Source organism: Mustela erminea, chromosome 16 (genome assembly GCF_009829155.1).
Source record: "Mustela erminea isolate mMusErm1 chromosome 16, mMusErm1.Pri, whole genome shotgun sequence".
In the NCBI taxonomy this organism is placed as follows: domain Eukaryota; kingdom Metazoa; phylum Chordata; class Mammalia; order Carnivora; family Mustelidae; genus Mustela; species Mustela erminea.
This window is the reverse complement of record NC_045629.1, coordinates 24,022,539-24,042,944: the sequence shown is the minus strand read 5'-3', so window position 1 is coordinate 24,042,944 and position 20,406 is coordinate 24,022,539.

Genomic DNA, 20,406 nt, shown 5'->3' with positions numbered 1-20,406 from the left:
CTTGAAAATATAGAGAGCTCTCAAACTCAAGAAAACAATTAAATTTTAAAAATAGACAAAAGAGGGGCACCTGGGTGGCTCAGGGGGTTAAGCCACTGCCTTCCGCTCAGGTCATGATCTCAGGGTCCTGGGACTGAGCCCCTGTATTGGGCTCTCTGCTCAGCAGGGAGCCTGCTTCCTCCTCTCTCTGCCTGCCTCTCTGCCTACTTGCGATCTCTGTCTGTCAAATAAATAAATAAGCAAAATCTTAAAAAAAAAAAAAAAAGCAAAAACAAAAAACTTACTTGTTCTTCTGCCTGAAACAAAGAAACAACAAACCTTTGTTTTAATGCATATCTTCTTGTAGTAATTGCTCTCATTTTTTGTTTAAAAATATTTTATATCACCTTCATTCCTAAAGTAATTCTTTACTGAATAAAGATTTACTGCATAAAGAATAGGTTGGCAGAGGGATTTTTCATATATTACTGATATTATTCCCCAGTCTTCTAGCTTTGTTGCTATTGAGAAGTAACTCTCAGTCTAATTTTACTCCTTAGAGTAATCTGCCCTGTACCAGCACCACACCTGCTACTTTCAAGATTTTCTCTTTGTCTTTGGTTTTTTGCAAGTTTCTCTACTGATGCATCAAGGCATGGATTTGTTCTTATTTTCTATGACTTTAGATTTGCTAAATTTTAAATTTGGTGGACTGGTAATTTTCACTACTTTTTAAAAAATTGAAATTTATAATCACTTTAAGTATTGTACTTTCTACACTCTTCATCTCCACTTTAGGTCCCCAACTGAATATGTGTGAGAGCAACTCACTGAATTTTTCTTCATTATCTGTCATGTATCTCTTATATTTTTATTATTCCATGCTTTATTATATACCATTTATTCTTAGTTGTCAAGTTTACTGTTTCTCTCTTTTGCTAAGTTTATTTTGCTCTTAAACTCAGCTATTGTGTTATCAATTTTAGTGATTAGAGTTTTCAGTTCTAAAACTTCTATTTGGTTCATTTCACATATGCAATATCATGCTTCAATTTAAAACTTGTTGCTGAATTTAAGTTGAGCTCTTTTTTCTCTAAACAGCAACCATGGTTGCTTTACAGTTTGTGTCTGGTATCTCCACCATGTGGAGTATCTGTAGGTCTCCATCTGTTGTCTGTGCTTATTCTTGTTCCTGTTGTCTTAACTCTTTGTATGCCTCATTGTATTTGATTTTTTTGGTAGACATTGTATTTGAAAAATAATTTTGGAACATGGTCTGAGACCTAAGCTAATATTAGTTTCCTTTATAGACAACAGTTATCTTTTGCCAATATTTTATTTTTTAAATGTTCAAAATTACAGAAAAATTTGAGTTTTATAGTAAACATTTCTATATTAACTACGAAATCTATACCTTTCACATTTTACTACACTTTTCTTTATCACATATCTATTCATCTATCCATGTAAGAGGTTTTTGGTTTCAGTATTTGCTTGCAACAAATACATGAGAAAAATAACAATCTGGGGTCATTTCAATTTAATTTCAGGGCTCAAGATTTTTCTGGACTATGGAGATGAGTTGAATAGGGCAGTCAGCACAGAAACTTTTACTTTTCCTTCCTTTCTCTTTTTTTAGTGTGCTTCCCTTCAGGGCACTAACTCAAAGGTGGTTTACTAACACTCTCCCTTAGAAGATTCTAGAGTAAAATTTTAGCTCCCCAATTTGTTGAAAATACTAGATGTACTAATTACTCTCTTGGTCACATTTTCATAGTTTACCAACACCCCTAAAACAAAAACAACTCCATATTACAGACTTCCTTCTCTGGATTCATACTTTCTTCTCCTTATCTCTACAGTTACTCAATACTCTTTTAGCTCTTTAATGATTTGAGAAGATTTTATGAATATTTCATCCACATTTTTAAGTTTTCCAAGGATGAGGAAATAAATGGCTTAAAATACCATTACCAGAAGTACAAATCTCTCATTTTCTCATGAACCCATTCAAATCACAATTTCATTCCTACCACTTCACTAAACCAGGCCTTCTCAAGGCCACTAGTAACTCCCAAATTCGTAATTCCAATGGTTGACTCCCAGTTTTCACCTCAACATTTCAGTAGTATCCAGTATTAGTGGTCAAAACTTGCTTTATTTAGTTGATATTTGAGGCTTCCCACTCTCCTGGATTTTCTCCCATCTCAACTGACTGCTCCTTCCCTAGGTTCATTTGCTGGAATCTCTTCCTTGAACTGGATCCTATGTATCAGTGTGGCCAGAGCTAAATCTCTGGAAAATTTCTCTTCTTTATGTCCACTTTTTAGGTGCTCCCCTCCTGTTTTAAATAACATACACATCCATCCTGACTGTCAAATATTATTCACCAAATATTAAATCTAAATATCATAGAGACATTTACTTTTCATGTTTTTGTGAGTTCTCTAAGCATTATATTTTGACTGGTTTAATTTCAAAGAGTGGCAAAGAGTATACATATTCAACAGAACATTAAGCACTCAAATAGCCTTGTAGTTTAATGAAGTTTTTATCCTTAATGAAAAATAAGAAGTCATTCTTAGAGAAAGGAAATGACAGTAATTTAACTACAGTCATGAAACATCCTGGTAGATAGAAACTGAATAAAAACCTATGGATTCTGATTTTTTTCATACATTTTTTTCTATTCAAATTGCTTATGAAACATTTTTCCTAGAATATCTAAGAGACATCTTGACATTAACATGTCCAAACTGAATTCTTGATTCCTTTCATCCCAACCCATTCAAGCTTCTCCTCCTCAGTGTTACACATATTTAATAAATGGCATTATCATTTGCCCAGGTTTTTAGATCAAAAATCCATGTGTCATTATGGCATTTATAAGTTTATGGGTTTTGCTAGCTTTGGAAAATTTTTTACTTCCATATTTTCAAATATGGCATCAGCCCCATTTTCTTTTCCCTCCTTCTGGGACTGCAAAACCAAAATGCTAAACCTTTCTACCAGGTTTCACATATCTCTTATACAATTTCCATACTTTAGCTTCTTTATGCTGAATTTCTTTGACTTATCTTTCAGGTCATTAATCCTCTTTTGGCTGTGTCTAATGTATACTTAAACTCAACTATTAAGCCCTTAATTTTGATTATTTTGCTTTTCAGCCTTAGAATTACTATTTAATATTTCATTATATTTGTCTATCTACTGAACTTCACAATCTAGTCCTCTATTTTTTGAGCTTATTAATGGGAATTTTTTTTTTTTCTTAAGATTTATTTTAGAGAGCCAGTTGGGAGGGATAGAGGAAGAGGGAGAGGAAGAGAATCTCAAGCAAACTCCCTGCTGAGTGCAAAGCTGATGCAGGTCTCAATCCCACAACCCTGAGATCATAAGCTGAGCTGAAACCAAGAGTTGTCTGCTTAACTGACTGACCCACCCAGGAACCTCATGACAGTGTTTTGTTTTGTTTTGTTTTTTAAGTTCATGTCAGATACCCAGATAACTTATTACCAATGGTTATCTGTTTCTATTCTGTGATTTTCTTGGTTTTTAGTTATTTAGCCATTTTTTTGATATGCTTGCTTATTTGTTAACTGAATATATGAAATTTGAGACTCTGGATGATGTTATTTTCCTCCAGAGAATGTACCTTTGCATTTATCAGGCATAGGACAAAATCTTAAAGAAATCAGGCCTTAAGCTGATTGTGATTTGATTTTTAGTCTTGGGAAGTCTGGTCCATTTATAGTTCACATTTACTTATGGTGTATATCCCTTCAGTGGTCTCAATAGAACATCTGAGGTGTTTTCCAGGATCCCTCCCTCTTGATGAGCCTTGAACTCCCATCTTTATCTTACTAGCCCCATGAGAGTGCTAAGAGTTCTGCTCAACTTGCCAGCTTCTGTGCTACCCACATGTGGATCTGTAAATATTACAAAGTAGAAAGCAGCACTGAATGTTGGGTTCACTCTCTGTACTCTTTTTTTTTTTTTTTTTGAGAAGAGTCATTCCTAGAACCTCATATTTTGGCTGACTTGGTATTTCTATGATGCCTGTATATCCATGTGTCTAGTAGTTTATTCAGCTTCTCTAGTTCTTGGTGCATGGTCTGATAAATTTAATCCACCACAGCCCAAGCATAACCCACAGGAGTGAATCTTGATGTTTTTCTTTCCCTTATATCACTCCATGTTTTATCCATTTTGAAGTGCTGTGGGTCATTCTATCCAGGTATATCCTAAATATAACCAATTATCACTCTCTACTCTTAGCCAGTATCACCTTCCCCTAATATAACAATAGTAGCTCCTTATAAGTAAGGGATTTAGCTTTAGGTTAAAAGTCAGAAAAAAAAAAGTCAGATTTTATTTTGAAATAGAGAAGAAATATAAAATGGATATGGAAAAGATACTTTTGTATATTTGGTGTTGATTCAAAACATGAGAAGTTTCCTCTTTGGTCCTTTTTATTTTCTCTGTAACTTAGGAGGTGAGGTAATGTACTAGGGAAGGGGCAAGTATACAAGATCAGAGATTTAAGAAGAGTAAGAAAATGATTTGGTTTGATTCAATGATTGATCTAATATAATGCAACATGATTGAGACCCTACCAGGTCATAAATGTAGCAGAACCAAGCTGCCATGTTATACGACCCAGAGGAAGTAAATGGTTGGGCTCACCAAATTTAATGATTTGTGAGTAAATAAAGTCAAAGTCAAAGGTTAGAGGAACTTTAGGTCATTGGAAAAATTGTTTTAACTGTTGGAATGACCTGCAAGCTCTAATTCAGATAGGAGTAAAATAAAAAAACAGTAAAGGCTAATATATTTGTATAAAATAAAAAGCTCAGTGACCAAAGTTTCCAAGTGAGATGAAAGAAGCATTATGGCATGGAGTACATGAACAGACAAACCAAAAACAGGAGGGTTGTGGTCAGATGTGGGCTTAAAAGCTAGTGATATTTGAGGTGAAGAAAATGCCGATGATGACAGCGTCTGAGGTGAAGTTGTGGAGTGGAGTGGAGAGTGAGGTGGGGAAGAGGGAAGGGTGATGGGAGTAGATCTCTGAGCCCTGAAGTAACTCAAGGTGATGGCAGGGCTTTGGGTGGAGAGAAGGACGATCAGCCAAGGTTTTTCATTGGCTGAGAGGTTGGAAGAATGACTTAATGGAAAGGCATGAACTTCAAACAGTAAGTCACTAATAATCTGAGAGGAGCAGTGAGAGAAAGACCACTCCTGAGTACGGTCAGGTTTTAGAAAAGAGACGACTACTTGTCAGTGCTTCATGAAAGTAGCTTCTTTGTTCCCTGAGTCTCAGAGCTGGGCCAAGGACAAAAACACAAGGACATGTGGGGAATGTCTGTTGAGTGGAAGACGGAGGGCCAAGTGTCTATAACAGATAGCTTCCAGGTTGCCTTCTAGCCTTGAGACCCAGGATAATAAGGCATCATCAAATATTTGTACTGTCTGAACATGATGTTTTTAGATAAAGTATAGCAAGAATTTCTATTTACTTTCTGGAAGATGAAATTAGTTGTGGTATCAAAAGTCTAAATATGGGAAAGAAATACTGCCACTAACTTACAGTCTCAACAATAAAAGATAAAAGGACATTATTAGATATTTATTATATCTCAAGAATTTGAAGGAACATGTTACACATAAAAATGACTCCTTTAAGATAAAACAGCAAAGGTGCTCATTTTGCTGAAGTGGCATTTCTGTGTCTATGGTATTATTTGTGTGATTTCTCTTAATGATGTGCCCGTCATGGCTTGATTTTTTAGTGAACAATATGACCATATATATAAATGCGTACCTTCCAAGAAGGGATAGAATGTGGTCTTTTAAATAGAAATTTGGAATTAGAAAATGCTTTCATTTGTTTATTAGGTCAAGTTATCTAGAGAGCCCGAGATTAACCAGAAATTTTTTAATTCACTTTTTTATTTATTCAACTGGTATTTAATACATAACTTGTAAGTGCAAGATACTGTTTTAAAACCCAGAGATATGGGGCACCTGGGTGGCTCAGTGGGTTAAAGCCTCTACCTTCGGCTCCAGTCATGATCCTAGGGTCCTGGGATCGAGCCCTGCATCAGGCTCTCTGCTCAGCAGGGAGCCTACTTCCTCCTCTCTCTGCCTGCCTCTCTGCCTACTTGTGATCTCTCTCTCTCTCTGTCAAATAAATAAAATCTTAAAAAAACAAACAAGCAAACAAAAACCCCCATAGATATAATGCAAAAAACAAAAACAAAAAACAAGTTTTATTCTCTAAGACATTTATTTTCTTTTGGATTGTGCATACATGTTCTCAAAACTAAGACCTGTTAGGGGAACCTGGGGGGCTTAGTTGGTGAGGCATCTGTCTTTGCCTCAGAGGATAGAACCCCCATCCAGCTCCCTGCTCAGTGGGGAGTCTGCTTCTCCCTCTCCCTCTGCGCCTTCCCCCTGCTTGTTTGCTCTCTCAGATAAATAAATAAAATATTTAAAAAAAAAAACACACAAGATCTGTTAATGAAAAGACAAAAATGATCCTGTAATTTGCTACAAAGATCAGCAATAGTCTAGGATAACATGGATTTCTGGCAATTCACTAGAAAATTTAAAAAATTATTAGGTTTTAAAGATCCTTGCACATTTGTTCTCAATATGCTCTGGTATCAATATGGGTATTAATTGATAAAAATAATAGTTTGTGTGTGTGTGTGTGTGTGTGTGAAACCACCAACTTATTCCATAATCTAGAGAATTAAATCCTTAGGTTGATTAAATCTATGCTCTTCAATAGGGTAACTTTCCCTCCCTCAATTACCAGGACAATCCCTGTTGTTCTGGACAACACTTTCAAAAGTATCCTGGTTTGAAAAAATAAAATATAGAGTCAGGTTACTTATAGATAACTAAGCTACAGGACAGTACTTAGCACTAATTTCAAAGGAAGCAAAATATGTAGGCACTAAATACAAATTCATAAAATTACTTTATACAAGTTAAAATTTTCTATCCATAACTAATTGTGAATTCTTTGTAAGTATTTTTTGAGTACTGTTTCTTGCAGTGATGTTTGAAAATACAGACAGTGTTGATTAACGGGAACTTGAGTTTTAGAACGGATTTTTAATGAGTGGTGACATATGATATTTATCTGCAGAATCAGTAAAAGCTATTAGCTTTTGGTTCCACCACCGCGAGACAGCAGCATGTTATGCATGATATCCAGAAAAAACACTAAAATAGTTTAACGAGCAAATTTCATTGTACCCTCAGGGATGATTTTTTAGTCAAGATCACTCCAAGTCTGCTATAACAAAGGTCATAACATAAAGAACACAGAGGTACTGTCCAAAGTGCCTTGATCTTTTCTTAGTGACTTACAGTGTAACTGTCACCCACAACGTTCTCAACTGACAGTCTTTCCTTTAAGTCTGGAAATATTTTTACATTTTCTTTCACTTATTTTTCCCACTGGCATTTGTAAATTGTTGCATGAAAATTATTCATACACACAATTGGTTCTAAAAGACGGAAAGATTTGTCCTGAAATTACTTTTTCGAGTCAAATCTGTTTGGATTAAATTATCATCCTATTCAAGCCAATGAAGGAAAATTACCCCTGGGTTTCTGGGGTTACGAATTTGGCCTAACAAAATGATAGCTCATGTCTCACTAAATATCAGTTCATTAATAATTTTTATGTGCAGTACCAGCGAGGTGAAAATCTCAAGAAATTCAATTCTGTCTAAAAATATTCTAATGATATTGTAAGAATTAACCACTACCGGGGTAAGAGTGGAAATGTACCCATTTTATAGAAGAAAAGGCTGATGTTCAAATATAAAAAGGACAAGGGAGGAAAAAAAAAGAAAACAAGAAATGTAGAATCCAGGCTTTTGCTATATGGAAATAGAAATTTATTATTTGGCCTTTTTTTTTTTTTTTTTTTTTAAGGGATGAGAAAGGAAATGGAGATTCAAATTCTATTGCTCTTGTTTTACTCTTTCTCAAATAACTGGTATTCATTGAGCATCTACTTTATGACAAGAATTCCAGTAGGTGCCTAATCTACATTAACTAATTTAATTCTCAATACAATATTGTGAGGTTTTTGTTTTCACAACCACTTCACAACATGAAATTAAAGCGAAAAGTTGAATCTACCTCCGTCTTCCAGAGTTTAGACTCAGGCCCATTCAGAGCACCTTCCATAAACCAGGCTGCTTACGCATTTCCCAAGGTGAGATTGCCATGATACTCAAAATCCCATGACTTTGGATCACCTCCATTTTGCAGATGGAGACACTGAGACCTTAGACGTGTACAAGACCACAGGTTTGCTTGACTTCAAAGCAAAGCTCTTTCTCCTGTACCAGTCTTCCTCCTTAATCCCACCCCCACCTTAAAATTATTTTACTTTTAGAAAATGTAAATAATCAGTGTTCTTCCATTCTCTTTTTTTATAGTCTATTACTTTTCATTACCACTGAAGAGAATTTCTCCATCTCAATGAGACCCTTTTATGCTTATAAAGTGGCAGGATGTATGCTCACATGATGCACATATATGAAAGACAATGTGGCTGGGGGGGAGATGACACCATATCAAACTGATATAATAACATATTACCACAGTGACTATTTTTTTATTTGCCCACTTTTTACCTGATATTATTTTATTATTTTCTGCATACTTTTTAGATTAGTGTGGACAATGGTCCCAATACTTTATCCTTTCTCAATAAAATACTTAGGCTCTGATTTCTAGCTGTGTGACTTCAGACAAGTAACCTCTCTGTGACTCATAAGATTGGAGTAATAAATGCGTCTACTCCAGAGAAGTGTTGTAAGAATTACGTGAGTTAGTCCATATAAAGATCTGGAATTAGATCTCAGAATTCATATAAAGAACCTGGCAATCAGATTTAGTTTACATAATAGTAAGATTATGATTTAAACATACCAACACACACACACACACACACACACACACACACACACGTAAGCACGCATCAGAACCTCCCAATTATTTGTTGCTTGTCCAGCTTCCCCTTTCCTTTGGCAATATCTTCATGGTAAATCTAAGTTTCGTGAACACAAATTATATACCTTCCCTAGTTGCAATCATTTTGTTTTTGAAATTGGAGAAAATGTTGAACTACACTAGAAGTGACCCATGACAAAGAAGACATTTTGAAACTAACAAAGAAACTTACTACTAAAAAATGGCAGTAAACAGTGGACTGAAAAATGTGGTAAGAAATCATCTTGTCTACATTTAGCATCCGTCGTCTTCTGAAGTAGAATGGTTATTGTCACCTCCCTAATAAAAGAAACCTTGACTGAAATGACAACACAGTGTAATGCCTTCCAAAATACTTAGGTAGATGAAATATAGCATGTTCCTCATAATACTGGGAAAATCATATTTTAAAGAAAGCAAACCAAGTAATGATTTTAGACCCAGGAATATTAGCAACAAGTTAACCTTATCTATAAAGCAGACATGATTGGCAACCATAACATTGAGACAGTTGTTAGAACTAAGGACAAATGTTCCATGGGAGGGCCTCAAAGTAATAAAATGATAGACTGTGACAAGAACAAAGGGAGGATAATGTTCCCATATATGCCATATTTGCATAATTTTTAAGGATACCTGAAGTAGAAATGTGGTAGCATACTCTTTCCCAAAGATTTGCTGGCAAAATCAGATTTGTGTGTGAGCTTGAATACTTACAGTCTATGTGTTTTGTCCAATATCATGAGCAAAAAAGTTCCCTGAAGTTCCATTATTTCCAACTATGTTGTTTTTTTTTCCTGTAAACTTTACTGTCATGGCAAGTACCATGAACTTTGTTGATTATCATTTTAAATTGGCAATGCTTGGATTTTCTCTGCTCATGAGGTGTTGCCCAGAATCTACTCAGTGAAATCTGCCCATTCTGGAAAGATTGTAGATTAAAAACAAACATATAAAGTGAAGAAGGACAAACATGCTCCTGAATGGTAATGAACACAGTACATCACTGAATAACCCATACAAATATTTCACATCCATGAGTGCATTATGCCTATATTTGTAGTCCTGAATCAACAATGTGACTGTTATCATTTTCTATGTACATTGCATGTTCTGATTTAAAATTTCAAAATGCTTTCCCATGTCAATGACAATCTTAATAGAGTCCAATTAGTTCCACAAGGCACTTTCTGATGCACAAGCCTCTGGCTTGATTGCGGTGAATGGTGGGTATTTCCTGTGTTTAAGCCCACATATGGATTGAGTAAGGTAGTGGCAGAGAGACTACTGTTTTCCTTCACTACATCTTCATTTCTTTTTCACAGGCTAAGCCTTTTTTGTTTTTCCTGGCTCTGTTGTCAAAATACTGACCAAAGTTTTGGCTCATGGTTTGGAGCACCAGGCCAAAACAATCCTCTGGAAACTAGTGTGGCAAAATGCATTTTAATCTATACATTCACCATTCAACCATGTGCATAACCACACCCAGTGACCCACTCTGTGGTTTAAAAACAACATGGGTTTGCCCCCAGAACAGTTTGATTTATATGACAAGTTTTTTCAAACCTGTTCTATCAACATTAAAAAATGTTCTGAGGCTTGGTTTCATCACATCTCTTGTGGAAAAAAAAAAAATATTAACTACACTAGGATCATTTTTGTTTCTGTTTTTAAAAACAAGGTGGATTCCATGTGCATTCTGCAGAATTCCTTTAAAATGTATTCAAATAATAGGTTATTTTGATAATGCCTGAAAAAATGTCTGAATCAGAAAATAGTTAATGCAATTATTGAAAGCATTTCCTAGCAGTTTACAAATAAGAAAAGATTAAGAATTTTCCTTGAATGAGTCATCATATTTTTCCTTTTAGATGAATTCACAGTGATTAATTCCTTTAAGTGTCAGAATCCATATTTTTCCTTGCCTTAGCAGAAATGCTGGATTAGTTCTCTGTTAGCTGTTTCCCAATACAAAAGCATCAAGAGTTGATCTCCCATCCAAGTTTGAATATTGCTTGAGAAATAAGATTGTTCAAGGGTATTCTGAAGAATTTTACTAACAGTGGCTTCCACTCTTGATATTGATCCAATTAATTTCCTCCTCTGTAGATCTACTGAATCTACTTTTTAAAATTCTGAACTAATGAATATTTTAATGAATGTTAATTGTTTCATTGTTCAACAAACACAGATTTTGATTCCTGTCTCAAAGTACCTGCTCCCCTCAAGATGTTTGCCTTAAACAAGGCGATACTGGAAAATTTTACTGAATTACTTAAATTTGCCACCTGGATTTTCTCCCAGATGAACAGCAAGAGCTAAAGTAGTCAAAAGAATGTCCTTCGACTTTAAATTAAGTATTAAAACTTTCAACAAAACGCAATTTATGGTGTGTGCTGCAGAAAATTTTACGGCTCCCCCTCCCTCCGCTAAAAGAGAGAGCAAGGGTGAGAAAGGAGGGCGAAGTCCTTTAAAATACGAAGTTTCTCCTCTCTCCCTCTCTCATATCGGACTACCTAAGTTTTAGTAACGTATATCTTGTAGGTCTGGCAGGAGAAAGATTTCAGTGTTCCAAAATCTAGATCTTCCTTTTTGAAAGAGAAGAAAATGTTGATTTGGGAACTTGGCAAAGGAGAGAAGAGTTGGGGGAGAATGAGAGTGAGGGGAAGGCGTATCTTTCTGATGGCTGGTGACCTACTTTGGGCTCTCTGCAAATTTTAAACGCATTGTTTAGAAGATATTTTATTCAGTTAAATTTTTAGACTTAATTGTTCCCTTCCCTCTTCTCAACCCAATTACCATTTCCTAAACTGTAAATTTCCATAAACCAGAGATATTCCCAGTTCCAAATACATTTGCACTTTTAGTTTCCCAGACTACTGATACCACCTAAAGGCTCTCACATGCATTTAGGACAAGGATTTAAGAGTTTGAATCAGAGGCAGCTTTTGACGATGTCACTGTCTGCGGGTGCCTAAACCTGCAGTTACCAGGGTACCCGCCCTCTCCGCGCACCGGAGCAGCCGCCCTGCCAGCTGTCTTCATCTGTAATCCCTTGAGGCTATACAACCCACAGTCAAGGTGTGCCAAAGCGAGGATCCCTCTGCCCAAACCCAGGCGCCCCGAGGTGGAGGAGGGAGTCATGACGACGTCACAGCTTTTCTTATATCTCTGAATTGAAGACAGGCTGCTACCCAGCCTGAACCACCCATCCAACCCTCAAGGCAAATCCACAAATGCATTCCAAGTCCAAAGGTGTCCCTACACCTCCTACCAAGATGAGCTGTAATTTTAATAAGCTGAATCATATTGTGCAGTACCTCTCATTTCATAGGAAACAGGGAGAAACTGAAAATACAACAGTGTTATTTGTGGACAAAAGAGCTTTTATCTATGATCTATGATCTTTTTAAATATTGGTCCTAGAAACAGTAGACATTGGATTATCAAAGTTTTTGTTAACTCTACGACTAATGAAATAATCCTTGAGAGGCTGAAAAGAATCAGAAAATTATTATATTGCACTTATTTTATTAGGATTATGCAGTTTATCACCTATTAATAGATTCTTACTCTGTAATGCCACAGGAATACATCTGTTTTTAATACTTGCTGTATAGATCATTAGCCTACCGGTCTTTCTGATCTGTTTCTGCAGTGGCAGAATAAATATCATAATTAGTGCTATTTTTGTACCTATATGTGCCACTTTTGTACAAGTTCAGAGATGTTATTGGGTCTGCTAATGTGACCCTGATTTTCAACTCAGGTGATTAGTGTAGGGAATTAAGTGTATCTACTCATTATTCATTGGAGATTGCAAAGATACAACAGACAATCAGAATCATAATTCCAAATGAAAATAAAGAATGATTCTTTAACCGTGTTTGGAAGGGTGCACGGCAGGGCATATTTTCTTTCTTACTGGCAAGAGTTTGTAACTGGATACGTTAACATTACTGAGAACATGAAAACATGAAACAAAAGTATTGATTCAAGAATTCACTGAAGAATCCAAGTGCACACTGGCTGCTTTTATTTTATTCTTTCAAAGTGCAAGTCATATTGGTTGTTTATGGTGGACAGGTACAAGTAGCTGGTCCTTCCCTTCGTGCATTTTTCAACATACACGAAAGAAAGTGTTATTTGTATTGTTAAATTTACATTATCTCCTCTTTAATTGCATCAGCTGCTAACTAGATCTAGAAATAATGACATTTAAAGAGAAAATGGCAACCATCTCCACAAGACTGGAGTATAATGGAAGAACCTAATTAATTTAACCTCATAATCTTCCATAATGGCTGAGTTTCATCATTCCCACAGATGGAGCTTGGAGGAATTAGGAGTGCTGTTCATCCCCACAGACTCCACAGATTGGCTGGCCAAGGGGAGATTTTTCTTTATATTGCTTCAATTCACATATTGGCAATGTCTGCTTGAAGTGTACTAGGAAGACAAAGTGTGTGGCATTAAAAGGTGAAAGTGAAAACCCCATTATTGCAAAATATCTTGCCTCTATAGAGTTTTATACAGCAGAGGCAAAACAAAATCTCTTTGTTGAGAGACGTGGGACCAAGAATTTAAGATTACCTATAAATATTCTTTTAGGTTTAAATTGCAACAGAAAGGGAAACAAGGCTTAACCTCAGGAAAATGAGAGATTTGCACACGTCTACAGCTAGTCTTAGAAATGCCGTTATTCATTTTTTTCTTTCCAGAATGATTTGTAATATTACCTGGAACTTTTCCTATTATAAGAAAATGGAAAGATGTGGAGATCCTGTGTGAGCACAGGTACAATACAGTAGGGGATTTAAAGAAAAAAAATACATCATAAGAATAGTTTCACTGTTTCATTTCTCTGCTACAGTGACTATTACTTTAGACACTATATACTGCCCAAATTCATTGTTGGTGAAGAAATCAGAGGGCATCTCTCTTGGTCATTTTGTTCCAAAGAAGCCAGCTCCTTTTCATTGTCATAAAAACTGTATGTTACTTTACATACCTTAACTGTGACTATAAGCATGGGTTCATATTTCTCTGATCACACTGAGCACTTATTCTCAGGATATATTGATAACTATGTCTGAGGGAACGCTAGTGTCAGATCCTATCCATATTGTACATGTATTAGATGGGCTGAGAATCATGAAATTGAAATGATTTGCTTGGGTCTCATACAAATCTTAGAAAGAGAGAAGATGGTAACTGATGAGGGCTCCCCAGAGTTGGGGTGGGGGGGACCTTACCCGTATTATTTCGAACACTGGCACTTTCTCATTCTAGGATCCTTGCATTTCTATATGCCAAGCCCTATGTTAGAGGCGAGAATCCACATTTTCTGCAGGTGCCCCCACGATGACTGTCCAAGCGTTACAAACATTTTTTCTGTCAGGTTGTGATTTTTTTTTTTAAGTTGCTGATCTAAATCTCGAAAATACCCCAGATCACTCTCTACCTCCCGAAGACTTCCGAATCCACTTTCTAGAGCAGTGTGTCTTGACCTGGAAAAAGCCCTATGGGTCTTCAGGTAGCACTTGGCTGACGACTCAACGACCTCCCTAAACGCATTAGCAAAGGTGTTTCTCCAGTAAATGGCAGCTGGGCATCGTCTGACCGCCTCCAGCCCAGCCAGTTTACTGCCTTGGCAGAAAGAACCCGAGACAGCTGGGGCGGGGCTGAGCAGTCTAGGTTTCTCCGCACTTCGCCGCGTGCGCCTCGCCGCGTTCCTTCCCGGGACTGGGAACCACGGTTCCCCCACGGTAGTGGTGGCCCCAGAAATCCTACAAGGCTTTAGCTAAAGGCAACAACAATGACCTTGCGGTGTGTCTGGGCTGGAGGTGTGTTCTTATCTTCCAGTTGTGAGGCACTGCACGCACGCTTTTTTCCACTTTGATTATTTGTTCACGGTGGGGGTTTGGCGGGAGTGATGCTAAAGCTTCTCCAAGCGACCTTTAAAAGCTCCACCCCTGCCATGAAGTGGAGGGTTTGTACTTGACTGCGGTTAAGCCCGCCAAAAAAAAGGAGGTTGGGGGATGGCCATGGAGGAGAGAGGAGACTGGGGAGAAAGACTTAACTCATTGTAACTTTCTGCCTACGGCAGTTTTTGATACTAAGGAAAAGGGACTGACCAAATTAAGTCCCAAGAACGGCAGGATGAAAACTGAGGTGGGAGTGGGGGGGTGGAGACCGCGGGATTCTCAGAAATCCCTGTGGAAGGGTGAAGGGTGAAGAGCCTTTGGTTCTCCGGAATCTGTCCTCAAAGGGGCATCTGGGTTTGGGAACGCTGTGCCCTGGCCTTGGACGCGCGGGATGGGCGGAAAACGCTCCGGCTTGTGGTTAGGCTTCGATGAAAGGGGGTGCACTGGGATTCCGACCCGGCCTAAGCTCCCGAGTCTGCCTGGGTATTCATTCACTGAACACATATCCACCGACGACTCGCCCCGCGCCAGGCACTATTCTAGATTTCGGATGTAACAGCCCTGTCATCTTAGGCAGGTCACTTAACCCCTGCGAACGTCAGTTTCTTCCTCCGCAGCACAGCACGGTTGGACGGCTGCAAGGCCGCAGAGATCCCGTCCAGCTGTCAGATAGGACACAGGCGCGAATGGGTGTGCCCTGCGCTGACGGATGAGCCCCCTACTCTCGGCGGTGGGCGGGGAGAAGGACCCGATAGGCCATTTGGCTTCGGTCACTTCTAGGATGGCGAGATACTATTGTTCTTCACGCCTAGCCAGCAAAACAAAGTTATGGGAGGGTGCGGGAACCTAACTGATCTCAGCCCCGAGAGCCCAGTTTCTCAAAATATTACGGCAAACCGAGGCGAAATCTTTCTTCCGAAGCATATCTTTAGGTATCTGACCACCGTTAGGGGCAGAACAGGCCTCTCTGCAGCAAGCGGGCCAGCCTTAGGCCCCTTACCGCCCCGGCGCCAAGGGCCCGGCCCACCGTCGGCAGACAGCTCTTGTCGCGGCCCGGGGTCCCACTCCCTCTCGGCGCTCGGAAGAGAAACCGAATGCAGCCCGCTGCAGCAGGGCTCTCTTCGTGGCGCGGCCCGCGGCCTGCACCGCTGGCCCCTGCAGAAACGAGCCCAGTGCCCCGCGCCCGCCGCGGCATTCCGAGCATCGTCGGCTTGCCTGGCCCAGTTTCCACAAAGCGTTTTAAGAGCTCCTGCTACCACTTCCCGGGACGCTATTTCTAGCCCCAGCTGAAAGTGCGGCGCGCCACGCGGGAATGCGGGGGCAGCCCCGACGAGCTGTGCCTCGGCTATCCGCGCGCGCTCTCCAGCGCCAGCCGGGGCAGTTTTACCCCAGTTCTCGGGGCCCCGCGCCAAGGGCCGCGACGCCGGCATCCAGTTCGTGGGTTCAATCCCACCGACGCTACAGGTGGCGGGTAGGGTACCCCGCCTCTCTCTCCCGCCCAGGCCTCCGACCCCTTCCTCGGCGCGGGTGGAGGGGCAGCTGCCTGCTGCAAGCGGAGCCCGGCGCCCTTCCCGCCTACGGCCTCCTAATCTCACCGCCCCAGAGCCTTCCTCCAACCTCCCTGGGTGGGTTCAAAGCCTCCCGGTCCTTCTGGTTCATTCCTCGTGCTCCCTCCCCCAGTGTCCCATTCTGGAGCTCAGAACCTGCGCGCGTGACTGCGCCACCGCGGAGAATATCCCGGGTCGTTGCGGAGCTTTAGGTGGGGGAGGCGGGGAAGGGAAGGGAGGGGTGGGAGGAGATCGAGCCCATAGAGAGGCCGTGGGTTGGGGCAAACTGATCCTCGCGGGGCTAAGCAGAAGCAGCTGCTGGTAATAGGCGCCGCCTGGGAGGGAGCGGGTTTCCCAGCCCCGGTGGCTCGCGGCTGCAGCGGGTGCGCAGGCGGCCAGAGCAACCGCCGGCGGGAGTGACCCGCAACGGAGAAACGGAGACACCCGTTCTACAAGCAGGCCTGGGTGCTCTTCCACCTAACCCTCCATGGGACCGAAGAGTCCCAGAGGGCTTTCCAGGTCAGCCTTCCTCACCCAGGCGGGGTAAAATGCCCCCACCAGTACCCTCCCCCTCCCCGCCCCGCTCCGGCCCGAATTTCTCCTTTCCTTCCTCGCACCCCAAGTTTGGTGCTAGATGGGCGTGAATCAAAGCTTCTTAAAGAGGTGGGATGGGGCACGGCAGTTGAAGTCCCCTCGCCTCCGCCCCTCACACCCAGCATCCTGGCGGAGATAGCCAAACACTTCTCATTGTTTCCGGAGGTCAAGCAGCAAGGACGCGCTTCACTTAGAAGCATCTCTGGCTGTCTTTTCCCATGTACTTCTGAGAAGTGAAGCAAGGAAATGATGCCTGCTGCAGTTTCAGAAGCTTATATTGGACAAGTGTTCGTAAATGAAAAAATTTGGAACCTTAGCAAAATTAAAAAGCACATGGAAATCCACGACAAGCCATAACAACTGATTTTTATCTATCATTTTATATCCGTCTATTATCCATCTAAATATAAAAACCCCGTGATTTTATGTAGTTTACATAAACCACAGGTATTTGGCACTTGCTCTTGTGTTTTATTCTGATACATTCATGAATTGGCAATGGGCCTTCCAAACCGAGTAATTACATATTTTAATCTTGGAAAAATGAAATTCGGCTCAACTAATTCCATTTACATTTTATGTTTTGTTTTGTTTTTTGTTTTTAATTGGGAGATGGTTCTCTAAAATCCCCTCACCACCCAGTTAGAGTCCTAAGGCTTTCAGCCTCTGGTTCCACTATTTCAGTGATATCTAGTAATAAAATCTTTGCGGTCCCTGAAGATAATCAATCTAGAATTTCTTTCTTTGGATGTTTACATCATGAAGAGTTTTCGTTACAATCTTGTTAACATGTTTTGTTTAACTCGAGACATGTTAGAAAAAAAAAACCTGAACGTTCTTATGGAGGGAATATTTTTTTTTCTTAAATCGTGACTTAACTGAGGTGTCAGCGGTAGCACTCTGTTTTATCATCCCTTTCCGAAGAAAATTTGTGTTGGATTTTACTTGTCAAATGATGCATCGCACTGACAGTTTGTCTTTTGATTTTATTTACGATAATATAAACTTTTAGCAAATAGAAGATATATTCTGAAGCAAAACAGCTTCCAGAAGTAAACCGTTTTTTTCGCGTATCCGCCTACCTGTTTGGCGACCCAAAACAGATCATAAAAGGATGTCTTTTCATCTTGTCTAATTCTTAAGGTTTTAAACATCTCTAAATACATGAAATATGAATGTCCTGTTTTAGGGAGCCTATGCATTATCGCATCTTGGATTTGAACAATAGAACTGTTCATAATCTATGGAGAAATAAATGTACATTTATTTAGAAACAGCCCGGGGAACGGCAGCCCTCTTTGAGGTTCTTCCGCAAAAATCCCCGCCAGCGAGCTGCTTGTACATTTATGTCCGTAGGCACGTCACTATTCAGGCCATTATCTTCCCTCTTCCACTTTTATTGGCAAAGTGCAGCTGTGAAGAACGAAAAACAACATATATTGGGAAATAATAAGGGAGATTCTCGATTTCTAAAGCCGTACCCTAATTTCTAGTTTCACTTCTGTCTTCTCCACCTCCCCCACCCTCTTATCCCATTTGCAGGACCACGTGTGCGATTCTGCATCCCACAGTCTGTTCTCGAATTTCTTATATAGTTTTTTTCCACCCTCTCAAGTAGTCAAAAAAAAAAAAAAAAAAAATGCCAAGGGGGGAAAAAGGCCTGAAATCAAATTGCAAAGCGACCAGGCAGAGCGACCGGACGCGCCTGCACACGGTACCAGCAACCCGGAGTCTCCGGGGCTTTTCCGAGAGCATCAGACTGTGCCGGCGTCCTAGGCTTGAGGAAAAAGACAAGGCTTAGGAAGAGAAGCTAGAATTCCATAGACGAAGGCGAAATCGACAAAGAAAAACCTCCTGCCCGAGGTGAATTCTGCTTAACTATCTGAATCCATCTCACGTCGTTTCACGGTCTCTGGTCGGGCGATTCCTCCGACGTCGACCCAGCCCCCAGGGCGCGGGACCCCAGACTGTCTCTCTCGGTCGGTCTGTCTGTCTGTCTCTCTCTCTCTCTCTCTCTCCTCAAACTTCCTAGCTCAATTTCCACATCAAATGAGTCATCCAAGTTTGACTCTTGCAGCCTCATTCGCAACATTTCTTGAACGGTAAACACCTCTTTCCGAGGCAAATCGTTTTTTTTGATCAGCATTTGTAGCTCACGTTTAATTTTCTACATTCTTTCACACGCCCGGCGTCCAGTCTCACTCGCAATCCAATTCCACCGGCACTGAGGGCAGGTAAATGCACGGTGTGCTTAGCCTCCATCGATGTCATTGTAACTGATTGTGCCTAAGAATTCCCCGCGTGGCTGGAACGACACCCAAACGGATTGAATGAATGACTTGAGACTGCTAACAAAATTTTACATAACTTCAAAGATTAGAAATTACTACAAGTGGTCGCAATGCAGTCATCCCAGGGATCATGTTATACACATACACAGAAGAATAACCCCTTTTTCACTCCAAGAAACATTTTGCCCCAGCTAACCCAGCAGTTTCCTTGGCTGATTGGGCCATGATTTGAGTTTTCCTTTTGAATATATAAATAAATTCTATGATGTGAAAGGAAATATGTTTCATGTTAGATTTAGGCAAATTATTGAGCTAGGCATTTATTTCAGGATCTACAAGCAAACTAAAAAATAAAATCCAGGGACAAGGATTTCTAGAGTAAAATGGCCATTAGCTGGCAATAGGCTGGTGCACTCTGAAAAGTGAATAATAAAATTTATCTGTTGGGATTCCCCCCTTTCATACTCACCATAAGCATCCTGGTTTGGGGCTATGATTTAGGTCATTTATAGATTTAATGTCATGTAAAGGTAATGGCTTAAACAATGCATAAAGCAGTTTTAAGTTTTATTTCTTCAAGAATTGCTTAAGCTATCAAACATTTGTTTGATAAAATGGAATACTCTAACAAAACAAGGCAAGCAAACAAAATGTCTGGTGTTAGGAAAGAACCCACATGGAGGCAAAGAACAAAACAAAACAAAGAAAATAACAGACAAAAACAGAAACAGAAGACATCAACCCCAATCAGCAATTCAGCTCTCTGAATATCTGACTAATATTCAAGGACACATTAGGTTTTCATTACCAAGAACAGCTCTTCAGTGCCTCTTGTTACATGTTAAGAAATAAAGACAATTACAATGTTGGAAACATAATTTTCCTCACCATAAATATTTTATGCTTATCAAACAAACAGTGGATTGTTTGCTTTGTCCTTCCCACTACTCCTTTGGCACTAATTTTGGCATTTAGATGGTACTTGGTTTGGCAGGCAAGGCAAGGCAGTTTGAAAATTATCTTTATAGCTACCTCTAGTACCGT